The sequence below is a fragment of the Paramormyrops kingsleyae genome, chromosome 1 (genome assembly GCF_048594095.1).
Source record: "Paramormyrops kingsleyae isolate MSU_618 chromosome 1, PKINGS_0.4, whole genome shotgun sequence".
Taxonomy (NCBI): Eukaryota; Metazoa; Chordata; class Actinopteri; order Osteoglossiformes; family Mormyridae; genus Paramormyrops; species Paramormyrops kingsleyae.
The window spans coordinates 29,625,251-29,650,234 of NC_132797.1; the positions used below are offsets into that span (position 1 = coordinate 29,625,251).

A 24,984-nucleotide genomic window follows, 5' to 3' on the forward strand; every position below is an offset into this window, starting at 1 on the left:
TATTGACGTTTCTTTAATAATATGAGTTGTATGTCTTAAAGTCACATAAGTTTGCTGCAAGAAAATGACAGTTACGTGGTCTTATCATACTGATTAGTCAAAGCTTGTATAGAAAATCTGGGTCAGACTTTCAGCAGTGTGATCCATCCTCTTCTGATTAATATTATACGATATAATATTATTGCCGTGTCTATTCAGCTTGTGAAAATGAACTGTTTTCAAAAATGTAACCTTAAGAAACATACGTGTTTAAACATTCAGTCACATTAACCCAATATTAACTTGATATGGAAACATTTAATTTTAATATGTAATTGTTTTCTTACATTCATATGGCAAAACATTGTCATCAATATTTTTTGCACATTTCAATTTGCTGTATGCAAAGCATTGTGGGATATGAAAGTGGTAGTGAAGTTGTATGAGCTTGCATTACTGCTGACTCTCTTCATTTAATTCAATTTTATTTACATGGTGGATTTTCACAATGCTACATTGTCTCAAAGTGCTTTACATTATCCCCGCCCAAAGCCCCCAGTGAGCAAGCCAGAGGTGACAGTGGCAAAGAAAAACTAGAAGAAAGAAACCTTGGGAGGAGCATACTAAAAAGGGGACTGTCACAAATCCACACTGTCACAATTATAACATTTGAGTTTCAAAGTCGGGGGGGTGGCAGGTAATGGCAGGCAGGTAGGTGCTGCTTCAAATGGCAGGATGAGCAGTGATACAGCAGCAGGGCATACAGGGAAGACGTCACTGGCAGACGGGCAAGCAGGCCTTAAAAAACGCCACAGGGAGTGGAGATGCCGCATGCAGCAGGGTAGGTAAAATATCTTGATAATTTGGGGTCTCTGGGCAGCACACCCCAGGAGGGAAAGGGGAAATAAAATGTGCAATTAGCTAAAATAGAGGAGACTAGAGGCAGTGCAAACAGTTAGGTGAGTGCAATATGTGAGCTCCGGCAGATATTACTATGGCAGCATAAGTAGGAGGGAGAGGCAAATGGGACCGCAGGCATGGGGAGTCCCTGAATGTCAGCACTCCAATTCCACAAGGGGGTGTGAAGCTAGAGTGACAGCATTGACAGCAAAGCCAATGGCACCGATCCCCACCCAGCTCTACAGCCGTCGCCGAAAGTTTTGAGAATGACACAAATATAAATTTTTACAAAAGTCTGCTGCCTCAGTTTTTATGATGGCAATTTGCATATACTCCAGAATATTATGAAGAGTGATCAGATTGCAATTAATTGCAAAGTCCCGCTTTGCCATGAAATTGAACTTAATCCCAAAAAAACTATTTCCACTGCATTTCAGCCCTGCCACAAAAAGACCTGCTGACATCATTGCAGTGATTCTCTCGTTAACACAGTGTGTTGATGAGGACAAGGCTGGAGATCACTCTGTCATGCTGATTGAGTTAGAATAGCAGACTGGATGCTTTAAAAGGAGGGTGGTGCTTGAAAACATTGTTCTTCCTCTGTTAACCATGGTTACCTGTAAGGAGACACACACAGTCATCGCTGCTTTGCGCAAAAAGGGGCTTCACAGGCAAGGATATTGCTGCTAGTAAAATTGCACCTAAATCAACCATTTATCAGATCATCAAAAACTTCAAGGAGAGAGGTTCAGTTGTCATGAAGAAGGCTTCTGGGCATCCAAGAAAGTCCAGCAAGCACCAGGACCGTCTCCTAAAGGGCACCACCAGTGCAGAGCTTCCTCAGGAAGGGCAGCAGGCAGGTGTGAGTGCATCTGCATGCACAGTGAGGCGAAGACCTTTGGAGGATGGGCTGGTGTCAAGAAGGGCAGCAAAGAAGCCACTTCTCTCCAAGAAAAATGTCGGGGACAGACTGATATTCTGCAAAAGGTACAGGGATTGGACTGCTGAGGACTGGGGTAAAGTGATTTTCTCTGATGAATCCCCTTTCTGATTGTTTGGTGCATCCGGAAAAAAGATGAGCACTACCATCAGTCCTTCGTCATGCAAACAGTAAATGTGTGGGGTTGCTTCTTAGCCAGCTCACTGACAATTCTGCCTAAGAACACAGCCATGAATAAAGAATGGTACCAAAACATCCTCAAGAGCAACTTCTCCCAACCACCCAAGAACAGTTTGGTGATGAACAATGCCTTTTCCAGCATGATGGAGCACCGTGCCATAAGGCAAACGTGATAACTAAGTGGCTCGGGGAACAAAACATCAACCCCAGACTTTAATCCCATTGAGAACTTGTGGTCAATCTTCAAGAGGCGGATGGACAAACAAAAACCCACAATTTCTGACAAACTCCAAACATTGATTATGGAAGAATGGGCTGCCATCAGTCAGGATTTGTCCCAGAAGTTTATTGACAGCATGCCAGGGTGAATTGCAAAGTGGTCTTAAAAAAGAAGGGCCAACACTGAAAATATTGACTTTGCATAATATTTGAATATTTGAATTTGCATAAACTAAATGTAAATAAAAGCCTTTGACACTTATGAAATGCTTGTGATTGTACTTCAGTATACCATAGAAACATCTGACGAAAAGATCTAGAAACACTGAAGCAGCAAACTTTGTAAAAACCAACAGTTGTATCATTCTCAAAACTTTTGGCCATGACTGTAGGCCTAACTGGGAGTGAGCAGTTAGCTAGAGGTGGAACTAGAGTCCCTATAAGCTAATCAAGTGTGTTTTTAGTCTATACTTAAATACTGAGTGAGCCTGAATCCCACACATCCGATGGAAGACTATTTCACCGCTGAGGAGCTCTGTAAGAGAATGCTCTGCAGCCTGCCGTAGTACTTTCTACTCTAGGTACTAATAGATATCCTGCTCCTTGAGATTGAAGCCAGCGAGGAGGGTTGTAAAGGCCAGTAGATCTCTAAGGTATTCTGATGCAAGGCCATTCAGTGCTTTATAATACATAGCAGTATTTTGTAGTCAATCTGAGACTTAACTGGAAGCCAGTGAAAGAAGCATAGAACAGGGCTAATATGATCACACTTTTTTGTGTTTGTAAGAACTCTGGTTGCTGCATTTTGTACCAGCTGAAGTTTATGTATGGATCCAGATGGGCAACCAGAAAGGAGGGCATTACAGTTGTCCAGCCTGAAAGTTATAAAGGCATGTATTAGTTTTTCTGCCTCAGGGAAGGAAAGCATCTTCTGAAGCTTGGCTATGTTCTGTAGATGGTAGAACGCAGTTCTAGTAATACTTCTTATGTGAGCATCGAAACGTAAATCTGAATCAACCAGGACACCAACATCTCTGACCACTGTGATAGGCTGAGTAGGAAGACCACCGAGGTTGAGGTTATCAAATTTTTTTCGAGCAGCCTTGGGACCAAATAGCAGTACTTCTGCTTTTTTCTGTGTTTAACATAAGGATTTTTTTGCCATCCAACACTGGATATCTAGTAGACAGACTTCTAAATGAGAGAGCTGTGATGCAGATTTAACAGATATATATATAACTGGGCATCATCAGCCTACCAATGAAACCCAATACCATGATTTCTAATAATGTTACCAATAGATAGCATATATAATGATAAGGATCAGTTAAATAAGAGCAAAACCAAGAGAGAGGTGCCCCCTTAATGCCAACCACAGATTCTAGCCAATTCAAGTGAATATTATTGTCCACAGTATCGAATGCTGCAGTTAAATGTAGTAATACCAACAAAGATATACAGTCATAATCAGAAGCCATAAGTAAATCATCCGTTACTTTGATTAAAGCTGTTTCTGTACTATGGTTTGGTCTAAAGCCACATTGATAAGAACATAAGAACATAAGAACTATACAAACGAGAGGAGGCCATTCGGGCCATCGAGCTCGCTTGAGGAGAACTTAACTAATAGCTCAGAGTTGTTAAAATCTTATCTAGCTCTGATTTAAAGGAACCCAAGGATTCAGCTTGCACTACGTTATCAGGAAGACTATTCCATACTCTGACTACACGCTGTGTAAAGAAGTGCTTCCTTAAATCCAGTTTGAAATGTTCTCCCGCTAATTTCCACCTATGGCCACGAGTTCTTGTATTTGAACTAATGCTGAAGTAACTATTCGGTTGAACAGCATCCAAACCTGTTAGAATGTAATTCATTAGCATCATTTTTCTGTATAAGTGAAGACATCTGATGGACAACAACTTTTTCCAGGATCTTTGAAATGAAATGAAAATTTGAAATAGGTCTATAATTACCTAAATCACTAGGGTCAAGATTTAGGTTCTTTAGGACAGATCTAATAACAGCTATTTTAAAAAGGTTTTGGAACATATCCAAGCCTAAGAGACAAGTCTGACAAGTAACAGAGTGGTGCTAATCAGTGGCACAATCTCCATGAGGAATTGGGTCTACAAGACTAGTAGAAGATTTGTAGGAGGAAACTAAGATCAAAAGTTCTGATTGTTTTATAGGAGGGAAAGATTCAAAGGTGTCATTATGAGGAGGAATGGGACTGGTAGCTGGTAGCTGTATGTAGCTACAGATGTGCACTGGATGGTCTGTCTAATATTTATTTTACCATTATAAAAATAAAGTCATCACTCTTAAGAGCTTGTGGGACTTGCAAGTTTAAGACTGAAGAATTCTGTGTTAACCTAGACACAGATTCAAATAGGAATTTAGGATATGTTTTTGTTCTGTTGTTGTATCTCTAGAGATACACAGACCTAGCAGTCACTAGTGTTTGTCTGTACTTTGAAAGGCTTTCTTTCCAGGCGGATCTGAAAACTTCTAATTTGGTTGAGCACCATTTGCACTCTAGCTTGCATGAAGCCTATTAAGTGCATGAGTATAGTCAGAGTACCAGGGGGCAGGTTTCTTATCTCTATGCTTTATTGGAGCTACAAGATAAAGAGTTCTGCGAAACGATTGTACCATGTTCACGGTTACTTGTTCAAGTTCATTTTCACTTGAGGCTTTAGATGTAAGGTTGAAGGACTGTGGAAGTTTATTGAGAAACGTTGTTGAAGATAATGAGGCTATGGAACGTCTGATACTGTACTTCGGAGCTGGGGCTGAAGGGAGGCTATGCTGTATTTCAAACATTAACAAGAAATGATCTGAAAGTAGAGGATTCTGAGGGATAATAGTTCCATGTTCCACCAGGATACCATGGCTAAGAATCAAATCTAGGGTATGGTTACAGACATGAGCAGGCCCAACTACATTCTAACATACACTTACAGAGTCAAGAATATGGGTTGTAAATTGCCCATAGTGTGTATGTGCCCTGCAATGAACTGGCATCCCATGAAGTGTCCCTCATGCCCTTTGCTGAAATGGATAAGCGCCAGGCCCCTCTGTACTGGATGAAGATGGGAAGATATCTTCTCTTCTCTTCTCTTCAGAACTCTTAAAGCTTGTGGCTGCTGATTCCTTTGTAATGTATAAAACACCCCAACTTAGTCAAAATGTAATTAACTTCCTTTCATTTTGTTAACTTCCCTCGGCATAAAAAAGAAATTTGATAAATGGAAGTTCACAGCATCCTCAGGTCATTTGTGAAGAACATGTGATCAAATAGGAGCATGTGACTGTAGCAGATTTACTATTGGTTGCTGGTGGTTTGAGAATCACATGATCAACAGCTGCCCTTGTGGGCAAATGGAAAAAGCAATAGCCAGTTCACTTAGAACTCCAATGTGACAACCCTAAGCTTTAATAGATAATGTATTTCACAGAGATAAGCCTCTATTATTCAACCCACTTGTATAAATTTAATCATAAACTTATTTCAGTGTAATTTAAACTTTATTGACAGGGAAAGTTCTTTCATTATGAGGTTAAGTCCTCCATCAGAACAAGATTTATATCTCGTGAGACTTGTATGACACCACTCGAACCCGTTTGAGAATTCAGACAAAATATAAGGAATTGAAGGTTAACTGGAGAGTACTTGGTAATAAAACTGGGGCAGTAAGATTTCGAAGAGACGCTCATGTATCCATCAGAGATCCTGCAGAAAACGCAGCCTAACCCTCACATCTGTGGGCATCCCGCATCCATGTGTGTTTGCTCAGCTGATAATTACCACATTTAAACAAAGTCAGGCCATTTTCTGTATTTCTTCCTGGCTATATTTCCCTTTGAATGGTAGCATTGCATAGCTTATCAGGCTACAGCTACAGGCTTCACCATGGTTGAATTTATAACTTTGTGCTGTATTGGCAGATGATCACGCTGCGTGTTGTGAGTCCTGCAGATAATGCCCCCAAATGAATGAAAATTTACTGGCTGCCAGAAAATGAGTCTTTCATTAGTGGTTAGCTATTAGCATCTTGTTGGAGCCTCAAATGTTGGCATCTGATCTTTGCCTAGATGATACTGTGTAACCTCGACCTCCGTCCCAGCACCCACTGGGACTAATTTGACCACCCGATTTTCTATTTACATCCAGATATCTCACCAAAAACAGAAGAGAAAAAATTAAATTTCAATACTCCAAAACTGGCTTTGCTAGCAGCAACCAAAAAGTATATCTCTAGCTAAGTTAGCAAAATGTAAATGCAATGTTTATTTGATAAAGCATTCCCAAAGGAAAGGCTGTGGGTCAAATGAACAAGCTGTGATTCCAAGGAGCCGATGTCTTACTTGGCTTATTTATAAACTGAAATAATGTGAGCTGATGATGGCTCTGGTGTCTTTACAGAGCCTTCTGTTTATTTATAGTGCAGCCAAAACATTGGGTTTGAACCTCCAATGACAACGCAACATCATCCACAGGCTTCAATAATTAATAAACGCTCTCAGCCTTGCTGTTTTCCTTCTGCATGTCAGACCTGCGAAATCTGTGACTGGGTAAATGTTTTAAAGCTCTCGCAGGTTCATCGTTCCCCAGGGGTGGGACTTTCATCTAGAACGCAGCAGCTCTGCATCTGGGCTGTCAGTCGACACATGTACGTGATGTGGGATCTGCATATGTCCCTGTTTTCAGGTGGGGGGGGCTGGGGTTTAAAGTGTTAAACTGTCATAGATGCTTTTTACTGTCCTCCCCATGCTTGAGCAATGTGGGTTTTGTACATTTTATCTCCATCATGACAGGAAATGCATGAGATATATCTTGGAAAATAAACATAATAGTTTATTTATCCATGTCGGATCCCGGGGGCAATTCAAAGAAGTGAATCTTCAGAGTGTGGTGGGCAGTGGTGCTAGGTGGGGGCTGGGGGGTGCTTCTAAATCTAGGGCTTTCTGGTGGCGGCTGAAGACTCTGATAACCAGGGTAATATAGGGAGCATGAAACCGTAAGCCTTTTTGTGGGACGGCCTGTAGGGATACTGAGGGGTCACATGAGGCTTTCCTGATGTCCACTTGGCTTCTGAGAGTAATGCAACTGTGGCAGTGTTTATGTTCCAGAATACTGGGAAAACATTAAAAAAATTCACACACTACATTGCAGCTATGAAATGACACGCTGGACCCCGAGGGTTTTGAATGTGAATATTTCAGCTGCAGTTTGCATGTTCCGGTTAATGTTTCCGGAAGCCTCTTTGCCATACAGATTGCATGTGATTTTGTTATTCTGGCGGTTCAGACGTCTTCAGATGGAGACTACCTCCACCTGAAACTGCATTTCTTTCATCTAACGGATGCAGAAAGGCGTCGTGATGGGTTTTGTTGTACACTCCACCCCTCTGAACACCAAACACGGTACATTACCGCTGCTAACGCTAAACTGCTCATATGCAGCTATGGCGAGTGGTTATGCGGGACATCATTTGCATTCCTATCCTCCCCAGAAACTGTCCCCTCTTACCCTCACACCCCTCTCCCCTCCCACAAATCCTTCCTTTGTCCTTAATGTATTCACGGTGAACAGCCGTGAAAAATCAGCCTGCCTGGAATATATCAAATGGAATTTATTCATCACTCTTTAAACCTCCCGTAAGAATATTCTGGTCGAGGCTGTGAACCATGCTGGGCTGACAAAACAGGCCAAAAACAAATTGGTCATGAAGGTTAGTGACTTTAAATCAGGAAAGGCTGATTGTCATATATGCATTTAGATTTTCATAGCACAAATGAACCAAGTCTTTCAGTTTAAACGGTAATGCCTCCATTTTCAAATTGTTTCTGACAGCATAATATTGTATAATAATCATAATAATTTCTGGCTAAAAATAATTCCACTTGAATATTTTTGACCCACCCTGGGTTGTTCCCTGCCTTGCCCCCATAGCCTCCAGGATAGGCTCCGGACCCCCCGCAACCCTGAATAGGACGAGAGATGTGATAGATCTCTTTCATTCATCTATTCTAGATGAATAGATGTGATACATTTCTTCAGTGAAACCTCAGGTTCTTTTAGTTGAATTATGAGGCAGGTTCCTTAAGCTTAAGCAGATTATTAAGACAGAATGAAGATGTTACAGAAAGATGTTTCACACGGCCGGTTCAGTGTCTGTCTGTGTCTGTCTCTGCCCCCACTGAGGGCAGCAGGCCCTTTATCTATGGTCTTCGTACAGATTCCTGGAGCCGGGGGGTCAAATGGCCTTGGTGAGAGTAAGTTACTGTATATGAGATAAGCAAAGAACATGAGCGAGTAGCATGGACAGAAAGAAATAAATATAAGAAATATGAAAGCTATAAATTAATGAACTAAATGAACATAATTAAATAACTACAAATTAACTAGGGAAATCCCTCAGATGGATAGATGATAACTTTTGGCAATTATATGATTCATGAATAATTTTATTACAATAGTATTTTCAAACATCTATTGCTGGCATAATTCACAGACAGTGACTCAGCAGGTAGCAGGTTGCTTCATACCTTCCCTCTTCTTCACTGCATTGCTGTTGTTCGATTGCGCTCCCTGGCTCATGCAGATTTCTTTCAGGGGATACTTCCTGTAGTTCAAAGACATGCACATAGGACAGTTTTTTTCTGCAGGAGGATCAGCCTGGGGATGATGACACAAACAGATACTTAAATATCAAGACTAATAAGGGGCAACAAGCAACCGGTGTGGCTCATCAGGGTCATGCTAGGAAGGAACCAGAAGGGTTAGGTAGACAAGACGGGTGTCACGCCTGCAGGGGCTGCACAGCAGCCAGCAATTATCGCAATCTATCCAGGCTACTTAACCCCAAAGCAAACTCCCAAAGGTTGTGGAGTATTGTTGCCGTACTCATGACACTTGACTCTTTTGTCTTACCCTTCTGCCTGCCCTGCTTGCCTTCAGTGCCCTGCCACTCTGGTCTGCCTCCGTCCTCCTTCCTGTCCCGTTGTCTCCACGTCTCGTCTTTGTTTGTAGGACTGACCAACCCGGTTTTTGACCTCCCGCGATCAACCCGACCACCCGCTTGTCTTTTCCCTTCGGCTTTTGGTGCACCCGACTTGAAACCCAATAAATCATTCTCCTGCATTAATGGACCAGGATCAGTGGCTGGAAGATTCATGAATTAAATTTTGGTTGAAGAAATTCTTTTTTTGAAGGATTTTCCCGAATTTTCTGAATGCCCTACAGTACAAAATGAAAAAATGTCACAGTTATCCTGGACCAGAAGTTTCTATTTGACCAGCTCTAATTCTATTCATTAATGGAGTCTAGATTCATGGGTTCAGGGAAAGAATGAGTGATTCCCCTTTTAAACCAGGGTGAGCACTTTATGACCTACGCATGGACACAGCAAAGGTTCAGTTTTCCAGTGATGAACATCCTTCATAATGTGTACTCTTAATTTGTTTACTTGTTAAAGGACTGTTTTCAGGTCCCATGTAATAAGTGAGGTTAACTGTTTTAGAGTACAGGCAAATAGCATAGGGGAGAGAATCTGGGGTGTAAACATCATGCATCTGTCAATTAAGCCTTGTTTTAAGCACTGAGTTATTTCATTATAGCTGTGTATTCTGCTTATGTCTTTTGATCATCACATTTCTGTGTTGTTCTGTCATATGCATGAGTGGATGGTCCAGGATCAGTTTATCTTCTGTGATTTATTAAGCTTGACAGGAAGGTTATGGCACCAACAAGCAAAAGCAGAGAATAGCCCCAGGCATTACTGCTAAAAGCAAGCCCCCATTTTTCATCAAGGCAGGAGGAATCTGAGAGTTTAAGCATCAAAAAAACGCATTAGAAAAATGTATGCCCTTGTTTTGTATTTTCTTTAGGGTCAAAGTGAAGTATTACTCAGCAGGCCAAATAAATTGAATTTAGCAACATCGTGTCTGAATTTGTATCACTAAACAGAGATCAGGCCAAAGCCTGGAGCGAGATTTTATCTGTTTGTGCTCTGGCAATTTCCCTCAGACTCCCTGGGGTTTAGCGTTGCTTATGTGCGCGATACTCACGAGCACGGGAGGGATTTCACGGGAATGGCGTCGTGTTCCGTTAAAAAGCCCAGACGATGCCTGCGTACGCTTACCCCAGCCTGGCGAATCACACGATTTGCAGCTCCAGGAAAATCCGAGACGGCAAAATGCATCACTTCCACCTAGAACCAGTTGAGTACTCTGTGACTGTGACTCTTTCTACTCAATTGGTTGGTTGAAACAAAATCTTGGTCTGGACTTTTACTCTCTGGACCTGAATTACCCACCTCTGGTCCCACTAAACCAGGGGTGGGCAATCTTATCCAGAAAGGGCCGCTGTGTATGCGGGTTTTCACTGCAGCTCCCTAATTAGATTACTAATTAGAAGACTGATTGGCTGAAGACGCCTCACACATAGGTTTGAACAGCTGACCTAAAGGTTATCTGCAGACACACTAGCCCATTGCGGATACAATTACCCACCCCTACACTAAACAGATCTCCTTTCCCTCCTTCTTCTGCCATTGTTTGGAGGTCTACTAAGTGGAGGCCCCAATGGATCGAAGTTCAGTGAAATAACTTTTTTTTTTACTTGTCCACAGTCACACCCATATTTAATATACCCTTGCAACTATGATGACTTGGGAATGGAGTGTGCTGTTTCAAAGAGGCAGATATGATATAATTTTTTTTGGTGAATTTAAGATCAAATGAGCAACAACAAACAAGAAACCTATTTAATCACCTCATTAAAATCGCAAGTGAAGTGCACCTGCTCCACCAAAGCAGCACGTGCAGCCTTAAGCTCGACATTATAAAAATGTTAAAGATTATTAACCCTGTCTTTTCTTTTATGGTGGCTGAGCACATCTCCGACTGCTATTTAGAAATCTGTGTTCATACATTCCTGCTTTCTTTAGAAAAAGGGAATGTTTGGAAAGTGGAAAGTGCCACAATACAAGTGAAACCCTGCGCAATTAAAGGCAAACTTCACAGAGACGCATTCAGTGAGGCGAGGTGCAACGACATCTGAGGCGACGAACCATTTCTAATGTAGGCAACAGGAAAGCTTCTATTGAATTTCTGCACCGTCAATATTATTGAGATGTCCAACAAGATGAGACACACTAAGATCTCACTCCTGTGTACAGCTACAAAGGACTCTGTACATAACCTCCTCTCGCTTTGGATTAGTCAAAGCAGTGCATTTCGAAATAGCAAAACAATCACCAACATTTAAAAAATATGGGAAAGCCTGCCGCAGTGAGTGTCTTACATTTACATTGCTGTCTTACTGGCAGAATATGCTTCGGAAAGTGTAATTTCCGAAGAGTATGGAGTCAACCGCTGTAAAATTCGAATGGCATTCCAGTTTCATACAGCAGTTCAACCATCAGTAGGCCTATTAATCAATCTGCAACATGGTCGTATGGCAGAGGGGGGGAAAAAACAAAACTAGGAAGACGGACGATCTGGTGCACAAGCCAAGCCATGGCAGGAAATGAAATTACAATAGCAGCAAATCCAGGGGCATAACACAGGAATCAGCACCTGACCTACAGAGGCACTTATTAATTATTAATCGAAGGATGCATATTATTTACATAAAGCATTAACACACCGCCTCTCTAATAACACGTACTCACGTCGCGATATTTTTTCAATAGCACATCGCCAATTACCAAGTACAAGAACGTACTGCAAAACCAACGTTTGTAACTATATTTTAGGTAAGCATAATCTGTATTTAATAGCTGTGAAGTTTTTCATATAATTACTGCACCTTGCCTAGAATACAATAACTGTCAAAACAGTTCTTAGATATTTATTATTAATATGTAATAAGCAGGTGTTAAGCTCTAGTTAAAAAACGACTTGCCCAAAGACATTGCCAGCACAGTATTAAAGAAATAAATCATTGTTTTATTAAGGTTTGTTGATTGCATAACAGGGAGCTGATATGAAGCTTGTAGTCCCATTTACCAGCCAGCAATAGAGATAAAGCGGACCCCCATGGGTTTACTGCAACCCTGCTGCAGCCGGAAACGGAGGGCAAAGCCTTCTTTTAAAGTCAAAGTATGACTTATTTTGTGTGTTTATTAATTTTATCAGATTTCAGTGGTCTCATCGTTGTATTACCTATGCAACCTGCGTAATTTACCAGCAAACGCGGACTGCCGCGTTTTTTCCGAAATGTACAAAAGTTTCAGCAAAGTCGCTTATGTGAGCCAGCATGAATTTCCTGACCGATAATTTTATGCACTTCTCACCTCAATAATTACGTAAAGCGTGATTGGGCTGTTGGGCGAATTGAAAACCTTTTTTTAACCTTCAAGGAGATACATTTATATACATCAGAAAGGAAAATCATAAAACACACTTCTCTGTTATGTCTATAAATAATATAGGCCAGCCCAAATGCACTAACAATAATGAATTTGGTAAATTAAATGACTCCAAAGTTTATTTTGCTGAGTACTGTTTCTGCTAGCCTATACTTGTACTTGTTGTAGGATGTACAGTATCATTTAATTTTTAACTAACAGCTAAATCAAATTGTCGTGAGCCCAATAAAATAACTGCATGAAATTTATTGAAATCTCACTAAATTGAATTTAAATTGATTGTTTCCATCACTGCTCACAGTTCTAACAAAGTCTTTTAAAGATGCTCATAATTACTTGACTTTTTGCTCTGTTATTTAATTATTGTTATTACCATGGCATGTCTGTGAATCATTTAAGAAGATGGATAGTACAAATACCAGCCTATGCAGGTGCTGACAGATACCTCCTGGTCACTATTCTAGCCTGAAATGCTGAAGGTCAGTGAATCAGGAGCTTCATTGATGCTTTGCTCTGTTACCAGCGCTCCGCACCCGACAAGCCACAGTTTCTCATCTACAGTGGTACCTCAGTTCTCGAATTCTTTAGAACTCGAATTTCTTAAAAGTCAAACCAGCCAGAACTACCTAGAACTCGATCTGAATCTCAGAAGTCAAACCGTGAACGCCGACCTAAGATAACTTGTGCGCACGGGGAAATGAGTCACGCGGCACGTCTCAGCGGAAACAAAGGGTAAAGCTTCAGTCTCAGCCTGGCATTCTGCTGTGATAGCATCCTGCATGTTTACACTGAGTACAAATATTTAGACAGTAAGAATGATAGACAGTAACAGTAATTATTATTATATAATAAAATACATAAAAAATAAAGATTTCTTATTAATTATTTTAATATTAATAATAAACCATTAATACATTTAATTATAATAATATTGTCGTGCCGAGCTGGGACGGAGACAAAGGCCCAGATGTCAGGGTATCGGGGAATACGAGGTTTAATTACAGGTAAGGCAGGCAAAACGCAGACGGACAATACAATGACCGAACTGGGGAAACAAACTGAAACGCGGACTAAATACAGAGGACTAATGACAACAGCCAGAAACAGCTGATCACATGGGGATTCCACACGGGGTTAACGAGGGGGCGTGGCACACGGAAGGAGCTGACGATCAGGGCAGGACACATTGTTTTTTTTAACTTTACACATTGTTTGGATACATTTATTTTCTTACTTTACAAATTACTGTTTTGATAAATGTGCTTAGATAGTATATGCTCTTCTTGTTTTATCCGGTTCATTTTGTGTTTAAATGCTAATTGGTTTTCCATTATTTCTTATGGGGAAAATTCGATCACAACTCGAACGATCTGGAGTTCTGAACGGATTAAACTCTGAGGTACCACTGTATAATGTTATCCGCTTGTGGAAAAGCCAAATCTTTGTTTCTCTCAGTCTGGTTCTCTGCTTTAGACATTGAAAAACTGTAGGCCTACGTCTATAACAAAGGCACGCAGACGGCTGATTACCATACAAATGTTGCCAGCACCTAACTTTATGCAGCAATTAAGCTTATATGATGAATGTCTGCAATTAAAAATTCAATAAAGTAGCAATATCGATCCCACAACCTCCCTTTTGGGAGCACTCACAAGAAAAAGGAACAATCACAGCAAAACAACTCTATCTATTTTAAATTGTCACTGTGGAGTTGCATTTTCCAAATATTCTACAGTCATTACAGTAACATTCTTCCAGAAGGTTCTGTGCTCCTGTTAAGCATTATAAAAAGCCTAATCATAACGTTACATCGCAACATGCACCGCACCCCTGAAGGTACAGTAGGTGCGACTTCTTCCTCGAAAAACACAATGATTGGCATGCAAAATAAAATTAGAAAATGAGTGTTTGTGTGATGGTAAAATAATTTCCCCATTTCATGCAGGAGGGCACTCTTTTTATAGGGACGTGACACACCTTATTGAAGGAATTATCTTGGATGTATAGATAAATCAAATTTGCACAGTGGGAAAATGAGAAAAAGCCAGCCTGTACTGCAGCATTATTATGCTGATAGGATAACGCATTTTCCATCTATCCCTCCTAGAATTGGTGTACAAGCCAAGCCAGCCTTGAACCACTATGGGAATCTGCTTTTCAAGCCCGGAGGGTAAATTTATAACGCTTTCACACATGTCTTTTTGTACAGTCCTCCACTGGTAGTGAATCCAAAACATTAGAAAAAAAATTATAGGCCTACTACTTTATTAAGTGATGAGTATTTTTTACTGAAAAGCTTCCAGAGAGCTCTGTAAGCCCTTGAAAATGTCATTAGGGCAAAAGCAATGCTTTTCAGCCATTAAAGATGTCTGAGGAGTGATCAGCTGTGGGAAAAAAATCCAAACTGTATTTTATCAAAAGTTCAAGAACATTAACAGTCAAGAAAATGTGTTTGATAATTTGCTTCAATGGCTGAAACGAAAACGGACAATGTAATCCCATTCAGCATCTTCTCTGAAGAAATCAATTAACTGTACTTAGATTTTTCTGCAAAAACAAACTGCATAGTATGTATAATATCTATTTTTAGTTCATTCCTTACTTTCATGGAAGTAGCTAATGTTACCCTCGGTTTACATATAACCCCTTTTTTTATCTGTACACTCCTCTCCCCAGAATAACAGAAGGATATTGTGGTACTTAACACAGTTATTAAAACAAAGCCTTACTCTGTATTGCGCTGCTGCACCCATGAGAAAATTTGCCTGGCTGATTGTATTTTTGCTTTTCTCAGCTGTAATTAACTGGCAAGGAACCAAAGACAACCGTTCTTTATCCCACACATTAACACACTTAAATGATTTGCTACATGTAACGTCAGTATACAGTATATGTACTTCAAAATACACTGTTGCTGAATTTTCCAGTGAAGCATCCAGCTAGCTGCGAATAAGCGCGGATGTCACTAAGCAGAAGAGCACATAATCAGAGAAAGAGCTAGTAATTTTACATTTTAATAACCATCATTATTAAATCCTTGCATCCTTGCGTTGACACGCTGCTTGTTGAATATAAATAACAGTGGTGATGATGGAGGTCACATTAGCCTGTGTTTTTATGGCTGCATAGTTGCTACGCACAGCACAGCACAGGCTGCTGCTAATCTGAGGGCCGCAAATCCATTTCTATGCCTCAAGTCTCAATTTCCACTGTGGACTGAAGCTCTACTGGAATGAAAACATGTTTTTGCACGAAATCCAGCTGCTAAATAGTAAAACAGGAGCTCTGTGTGGCAGACCGCAGTCAGCAGGATTTATTACAAGCCCCCAAAAGCTTTCCTTGCCTGCTCCATCAGAGACAGTGTGGACCTCTGTAGCCAGAGAGAGGACGCAGCACTGTTACATATTTAGATCCAGGGCTATTTTGAGAAACGCACCTCCCGATCACTTTACCTCGCGCTGTTGGTTAGAAAATACTAGCTTTCCCCTTGAGTAACCTTTCCAGAGTCATTGATTTAGGAATTTTAAAAAGGTTGTTTGTTAATTAAGTCTTTCTACCTACTCGTGCACCATGGAGACACAGTTTGTGCCCCGGTATCATTCAAAGCAATTCGCTGGGAATATTCCATTTCACCAGTACTTGCTGAAACATTCAATAACCACTCGCAGGTCTGACATCCCTGCCATCCGAGCCCTGTATGTGGGAGGCACGCACAAGAGGACACGCGAGCTGTACTCCTTCGACACGTGATCTTGGAACTTTCTGGAAGCTGTTGATGCACATTTTGCCATTCTCACCTCCCTCCATGGTGTCTGACTAGTCTTGGTGCCCTTTTTTGCAAGATGACCCGACCGAGGCTGTTATTCTCTGATGTTTCCTTGGTGACTGATTGGACTGGACTCACAGGGATATTGATGCTGGCTTTTTCAGCTCCCCATCTGTGCTTCTCAAATCGTAAAAAACACTATTATCACACACGTCCAGAGGCCACTCAACTAATTGTGAGAGTCATTAACTTTAATTCTGTGAACATAAAATCATTTAGGCTTGCCACAGTAAATGGTCTGAATATCCATATAATCACAGCTTCCATTTATTATCCCTTAATCATATTAATTAATTATCATATTCATTATCATTTTACTTTTTTTTTTCTTATTTGAGCACGTGCAGTGCAAACATTAATTACTGTTCTAGAATGTATCGTGCCTGGAAGACTGAACAAGAATTCTTTGCAGGGGGCTCAAACCGTTCACAAGCCGACTTTGATACAGCAGTTTGTCCCTCCTTTGACGTGCATGTTAATACCTGCCCGCATACTCCTTCAGTGGCTTGTTATGCACATCAAATGGGGAAAAGCTGGAACAAAGGCGACCCAGCACACGCACCTGGGTCTCCATGTGTTTTCCCCAAGCTGTTGCTGTAGTTTTACTTCTGATATTATCACCGGCACTGTAATGTTTTTCCTTGTAGACGCTGCAAGGCTTTCTCGCTTTTCTTTCTAACTCAGCGGGATTATCCCCTGTGTCTCCCCAGCGACCGTTATTGGCCTTCGAGTAAGGACAGACCACGTAGAACCTGAAGACAGGAGAGATACACATCGGGCGTAAACACCACGCTTAATGAAACATCCTGAGGAAGGGGGGTCGCTCAGAAGGTTTGGGCATCAAAGGGAAACCCAACATATAAAACAGAAACAGAATTTAAAAAAGGCTCCCATGTTTGAAAGGAAATATATTACTATCTATTATTTTCATCTGTGCCAGGAAACATTACTTTGCTTTCAGAATAGTGCAGTTTTTAGGTGGGTTTTCTCGGAGTTGGCAGCTGGAAAACCACAACAAATAGTACGGTTATTTTCAGAATATTTTATCTTAAATTATTTAGCCATTATTTGTAGCCATATTGACGAAAAGTAGCTTATGAAATGGGACTGATTTATCGGATGTCTGAAAGGATGGTGTCCGTCAATGACAGGTTCATGTCTGTGAACCCTTTTGAAAGAAAAGTGGGTAGAACGGCAAAGCATGAGGGTGCAGGAAATGCGACAGTCGCATGGCTGAGTGCACAGGAGCGTGGACCTTCACGGTTTTGGAGAATGATGGCACTGCCTGCAATGGAATGTTCTAGATCTTGAAAGAGCCCTGCAAAATGTGAGCAAGGCTATGAAGTTATTCTGTAATAATTCAAAGGTATGGAGTCCTTACTGAGTTCACTATGCCATGGTTGGTCATCTAGGTGAGTGTGAGCCGATGTCGAGAAGGAAGTATAATGGATTGAACTGTGTGAGGGGCATTTTCGTAGCACTGCTACAGGGAGCGCTAATATGATGTCAAGCCCAGTTCAGCCACTCGTTCTTAGGAAAATGGATGTTTACTGGCTGACTCTACATGGATGTGATATAGGAAACCTTTCACCTACTTTGCCACTTGAAAATCCACAAACAGTACCTCCCAAAAGCCCAAAAGTGCCAACTGCCCAAATCTTTTGTTATTGAACCTTCCCCAGTAAAAAAAAAAAAAACACTCATATTTGTTGTGTATTTCAAATGTCAGAGTTCAAATTCAGTTTATGTGATTTAGTGACAGCACTAACAAGCAACTGAAATCTGTTTCTGCTGGTTATGACTGTTAACATCGATTGACTGACTAAATAACTTTCATTGGGTTTACTTGCTCGCTCCGTTATATTAGTCTTAGAGGCTCGGTCAGTTTCACTCAAGAGATTTTGCTTAAAAGAAGACATCCGGCTCATCTCGATATGAGGCAAAATCGAATCCTTAAAACACACACGTCTGAACAAAGGGTTCTCAGACTTATGCATACCCTTCTAACTGGCCCTGTCTGACCTTTGGAATCTCAAATGCCCTTTACTTACCATATCTGGAAACCTTCCAAAATTCAACAAAAGCTTTAAGAACTAACCTGAGATATCCCCCTGATATTCCCAAACCGGGTGCTGACTGAAGCCTATGTGTAGCCCTCGGCAAATTTCACCCCTCAGAGGATGGTGCCCTAGGCGGCCGCCTATGTCACCTAATAGGCTGACATCAACATTGTTGTCATGGCGGATTTCCAGACAGCAGGTGCAGTCCGCTTCGCCTTCCTGCCTGTTTCTTTGGAAACAGAAAGGGGGTGAGTGGTGGCTGCTTTCCACAGGACCTTTTCCCATAATGCCATTTCAGTTAACTTTCATCATCAAGGGCACGGGCTTTGTTTCACACGGCTCACCTCTCGACGGGCAAATGTAAACACCTCGCGTTCAGATCACCTCAGAGCTTCTGATTGCCAAGCTTCCCTCTGAAGTAGCTCAGGAGACAGCTCTTCCCGTCGACACAAAACACCTCAGAAATTTTGCCAGAAATATGGCGTGCAGTATCAAACTACTACTCTGTCCACTGCGCCCATGGTCAGAACCTCTCCTGACGGGGTAAATGTTCTGCATTCCACTCCATTTGCTCTCCCTGGTGACGAGACTCATTAGTCCTTGGCAACATCCTGAAGGTGAATAGCTGTCATCCTCTCTCCTTTAAAATTTCCACACTGTACATCTCATGCCCCCTCAGGGAGGTCTAATGGCTTCAAGATCGGATGGCTCTTTCATCAAAACCGCTCTTTCTTAAAGAAACTTAAGTAATGTCTTACTGTTAGACCCGAGGATGCAATCCCTGAGGAATAGCTAATTATTCCACAGACAGGGACTGTCTGGAGCTCTGGGCAGCCATGCTTAATAAGGAAGGCCTTCGGATTCATCCGTTTGCTGGAAACTGACTGAACTTACAAATGACTTGTGTGATGTTTCGGAAGACGAAACAGATGCATCTTCAAGTTAGTATCCTAAAAATTTTACGGCATAGGAATTTCTTAGTTCTTTATTGATTCATATGGACGCGAGCACACAGGAAATCTGGAACGGTGTCTCGTGACGTTTTCAGCATCCGAAGAGATGTGCGCAGGAAAGTGGTTTTCGATTTGGCACCGCTAACTGTCTTTAAGGGAAACAGCTGGAGAATCAGCAAAGCTGCTGTGCAAATTTAAATTTTACTTAGCAAATGCTTTTATCCAAGAGGAAGCAGGGTCAGACAGTCCCTGGAACCATAGGGGTTAAGGGTCTTACCCAAGGGCCCAACAGTGAAACCACTCTGCTAACCACAGGTTTTCAACTAACAACCTTCCAATCAGAGACCAAGGATCCTAACGCATTAAGCAACAGGCCACTTCCCTTTAGAAGAGTCTCAGTGCCAAATATAGGTGTTTTGTCTAAACTACAGCTTTCTGTTGTTTTATTTATCCACCTTGGATCCCCTGTTCAAATGGCATCCAAGGACAATTCTGCTTTGGAGATGGGTCTTATCATAGACTTGATGGCTGCAGGATGTAGTTTCTCACTACCTTCTCCAGGACCAAAACTTTGACCCTAACCCTAACTTTGATGTCTGGCCAATCTGTCATACCCCCATAAGACAGGAGATTTTTGACTGTTGTTGTTTGCCTGTGGAGAGCCTCAGAATTGCAGTATGAAGCCATCATCTTTGTGGAGCTGTACTTTCTTGAAGCTTTCAGCACCTGCTTTAATGTTAGAACAAGTCTCTCCCCCAGCCTATTTTTAGAACAGGTGAGATGATGTAAAAACAGATTCGGTAGAGTCCCATGAATTCTTAAAAATTACCAATAGGACACAGCTGCATCTCGCAACACTTCCCAAACAGTGGTCTTAACTGCTGAAATTGCATTTGTGGCTGTATTAAGCTGAGTAATGGCTACTGGAGACCAATTTGAAAGTGTCTCCACTTTCAGAAAGTCGCCATGGAGACTCTTCGTTCTAACCAGGAGTACGCAGGATGCTGCCTTGGCAAAAAGCTCACCGACTTAATAAATAAACTCTCGCCATCTTCAGGAAGATTAAAGCTTAAGCTGAATGATGGCACTCATTTTACATCAGACCACTACTGTGTCAGGAGGCCTTGTGGGTCACGACTGTGAACAGAACCACCCTGGGGAACCGGGAGGCCAGTGTTGGGTTTAATAAAAATGCAGATGGGATGGGATGGGGTAGGCATGACATTTACATTACATTTATTTGGTAGACACCTTTGGCCAAAGCGACATGCATCTTTTTTGAGAAACCAGGGTGAGACAGACCCAAGGGCCTGGTGACTTCGGTGATCATGTCCTATCCGGTTGAGCCGCTCCCCTGAGCCAAACATAAGTATGGAAGGATCTGCACACACACACACACACACACACACACAGGACACAAACTGGCTTCCTACAGCGATGGCCACCAGGAACACCCTCCCCCACACACACACACACACACACATTCTTTAAAGCCCCCCCCCCCCATTGAGAAATGCAGTAGCAAGCCTGTGAGATTTCAGAAATTTTCCCAACCTGAACAAAAATGGATCTGTTCTCCTCTCTCCCTTGAATAGTCCTGGTCCTAGCCAATGTGGCGCACTGGGCAGGCATCACCGCCACCGACCCCCGTTTAAGGCAAAGTGAAATTGGCTGGCAAGTTGATGCCCCCCCCAGAAGGTGGTGCCCTAGGCGGCCACCTATGTCACCTATAGGATTGACCGGCCCTGGCAGGGGAGGCATTAAGACTCAGCCAACAACAGCACCTAAGCCACATTACAACTCTCTAAACACAAACTAAACAGCAAGAGAAATGACACCTGGCTAGCATTCATGCACAAAAATCTTTTTAGATGAGCACTTCTTTCACATGATAATGCTGTTTCCTACACATATAAGACCAATCGATAATGAAAAGGGGGATAGAAATGGAAAAGGATTTTATTTGACTAGTACAAGTTGCAATCTTAAGACACACCCAGTGGATGGTTTGTGCAGGTGCAGCAACACATTTAAAAGAAAAAGCATATTTCTGAAAATTATTTTGTAGGTATTTCTCCATTCCCAAACATTTAACAAGTATTTCCAACTTTCCCTAATGAATTTATGTAGGGAGTAACTGACATTAATCCTAGCTATTTATCAAATTATTAAAAGTCAAATTATCCAAAGTAAGCTGGCAACACTCTGCTGGACCACAGACAGAAACACAGTAATTACGCTCATTAGTAATCATTACCTTTTTTCTGTTTTTCTTCCTCTTCTTGTTTTTTCTTCCCTGTTTTTCCTTCCCTGAGCACCCAAAGGCTTTGGTCTGTTTGACAAGATGATGTCTTTCTGGATTAGATACTGTTAATCGTATCACATGCCGGGCAGACCAAAAAATATAATTTATTTAATAAGATTTGATTATTTAAGCTTTTTATTATTTCAAAATAATCATATAAAATAGTATCAGTAAATAGATATAATAAAAGTTAAAATGATTTATTTCCCCCCCCCCCCTTCCCTTTGTACCCTTTGGGGTGCCTGGGTGCCCCTTTGAATGAATGCCCCCCCCTAGCATTCACCTATACCGCCTATGCCACGGGCCGGCCCTGCCCTCGATACACAGTAACTTCACTTCACCATAGTCTACTCCGAGTTTGCAATTATAAAAACAAACCTCTGTTCTCATTTGTCAAGAGGCACAGGAAGAGGTGGTTCCATCCATAAATGAATAAGTGAAGAGCTAGTAGAGGGCAGTACTCTCACCGAAAAGGCTTTACCTAAGACGTTCCCGTAATATTGGCTTGATGTTGCCATTAAATTGCAGAGTCTCAGCTCTAACCAGGAATTGCCTCATGACTAGACAAAGACAGACCTCTGTGATGGATTCATCTATTCAAAAAATCCCCTGCACAGCAGTTTCGTAGCCTACAATTGGTCTGCTGTTGGTTTTTATTTCAATGGCGTGACAGTCTCCCTGAGAAAACGCATAATTTTTTTTCTTGCTTGAGATGAATTATTTATTTCCTCCAGGAACACGTATCATTGAAGCACCTGACCTTATCCAAGTGACCGACCTCTTAAACGCTGAAGAGCACTTAAATTAATGCCTGGAAAGCCGTGTTTTACTCAAACACAGCTCCTGCAAAAGGCAAGCATTCTGACTGAGTGGAAATAGTTGCATTTCATTTTACTTTTCATGTGAGATAGAGTAAAGCTTTAAATTGCCACCCCTCTTTGCATCCTGTGGAGATTCCAGCTGATAGTCAGCTCTTTCTAAAAAGATTAATCGCATTGTCATATGTCCAGGCCAGTGCAATGAGCTGAATGAATAAAGTACAACATAGTAGTTTTTTTCTGCTTTCACTTTCATCATTGTAACGACCACATGAGATGAACATTTGAAGGTTTCCAAGCAGGCATGGAATTCATACAATATATGTGCCATACAAGATTTCATTTCGGGTGTTTCATTTCCTGTGATAGAAATGCAAAAAGAAAATGCTAAGGAGTGGTGAAAATCTAGACACCATCTTTCAAGTGTTTGGCATAAATTATGGGATGGTAGTTTCCCCATTCAGCTCAAATAAATGGGGTAAGAGAACGTAGCACAAAGCTTGTTCCACTTTTCAGATTGCAAATTCTATCTCAGCCCAGAATGTTGTTTTTTTTCATAAAACATTTTATAAAACTATTTTTCAAACATTTTACAGTACAGTCATCAATTTTCTAACATTTTATCCCGGTGGCAGAGAGCACAAGGTAGGGGTTCACCCCCCACAGGATGCCAGTCTGTCACAGGAGACACATGCACACCCTATAGGCACTCTTAGGGTCCCAGCTCACCTAACTGCATGTTTTTGGCATGAAGCAGAAATATACACAACAGAGTGAGATCATGCGACTTCCCTACAAACACAAGAGTGAGATCTGAACCCCCAAGGCTGGAAATATGTGATAACAGAAGCCAATTTAAACTCCTTTCCTAACAAAGGGCTTTTCACAATAAAAGTAAGTATGATAACCACAAGAATAAGCGAGACAGGGTGGCTGTGGAGTCTTAGGAGCTGGGTTCGGGTTGAGGTCTTCTGTGGAGGTGTGGGATTGAGTCCCATTTGTAATAACAAGTTTTAAATAATATCCCACGACATCACTAAAATTCATCTTATATTACTACCAAAACCACAGGGAACTCATAGATGCTGCGATTCGCTATCTTTTGCAAGAACGGAAAGGCAGATTCTCAGACCAAGCATTCAGTTTAATGATGCACTAATCTATTCGTTTCAGTGCTACCGACACAAGATGCAGACCACTGTTAAGGGGTACCATAATGTCAAACTCCGCTTCTCTCAGGACAGCAGAATGAATGCTATCACTATGGTAACCCCATTCCCTGCCCGGGGTGAGAGCCGGGCTTTGTTATCCAAAAATAATACTGGAGAATGACACCACCGAAATCTCGATCGTCAGTGCAAAGTCAAATACACATGCAATTAACATAAGGAATAAAGACATGCCGTATATGTAAGAGGCATAAACACTCCATTCATTTTCTCTTTTCAATGCTATTATTTTACTATATTATTTATACTTACATCTTTAAATCAGGATTGTTTATTCATTGTTTAAATTCTTTGATCATGGTTTTCAGTTACATGCCAACAGTCATTTAAAATAATTGATTCCAAACGGTCTTCCATGTATTTCAGATTTTGATTGCCCCCGAAACCCCGGGGACAGAGGGATGAGTTTCCAAGGTGCTCCTAGCTCCGGACCAAGCCGACACGAAGGAGCGTCTGGCAGAGTGAGGTACATTCTGAGGAGCGAAACACCCATGGACAGAACTTGGCGTCTATCACTGTTCAGTATGGAGAAGTGAAGATAACCTTGATCCATTCCTTCTGAGTGGTGACAGCTGGAGATTAGTGATTGTCTTCTGAACGTGTCCTAAAACAATATTGTAAAAAGTCAGAGGTTTCACATGGTCCCATCTTGCTCCATGACAGAAGACATCCCGTAAAAGGTTAAGCAGATTCAATATGACCTTGCGGGAAAGTCCATGGAGCTCCAGCCAAGTCTTATTTAAAAGCCAAGCCCAGGTGGATTTTAAGCCAGGGAAATATCCATTCCCAGGTTAAAGCAGTACAAGCCGGACAAACTTCATCACCGCTCACCACAAGAGTCATTTATTGCTAAGAATTAAGTCCTCCTTGTTTTCAACACTTGTCAGTTACAGCGATGTTCACTATATGCAATGTGACATTTAACACTTACAGGTGATGCGGTAATGTGTTCAAGGTATCACCCTAAACAGGACTAGTTTACTTGAGACTAACCTTCAAGTTAGCAGATTTTTAAATCAAATATTTATGCAGCACAAATAAAGAATTCTCAACACTCATTAGACTGAATGAAAAAAAGATGGGAAGAATGAAAAAATGGTTCCTGGATAAGATTATTGATTAATTCATTATTTATGCACATAACATTCTACCCTTCAAAGTACATAAATGTGGAAGATCCAGATTATATCCAGGA

At 41.3% G+C, this 24,984-nt stretch overlaps 1 long non-coding RNA gene across 1 annotated transcript; it reads right to left on the reverse strand.

Moving 5' to 3' along the window:
* Window positions 1-367: 367 nt before the first annotated feature.
* On the reverse strand, window positions 368-21,926 carry LOC140578677 (uncharacterized). Its single transcript, XR_011982943.1, has 3 exons — window positions 21,695-21,926; window positions 8,772-8,848; window positions 368-1,496 (listed from the first exon to the last, which is right to left on the reverse strand). It is a non-coding gene; the product is annotated as an uncharacterized lncRNA (long non-coding RNA).
* Between the last annotated feature and the right edge of the window lie 3,058 nt (window positions 21,927-24,984).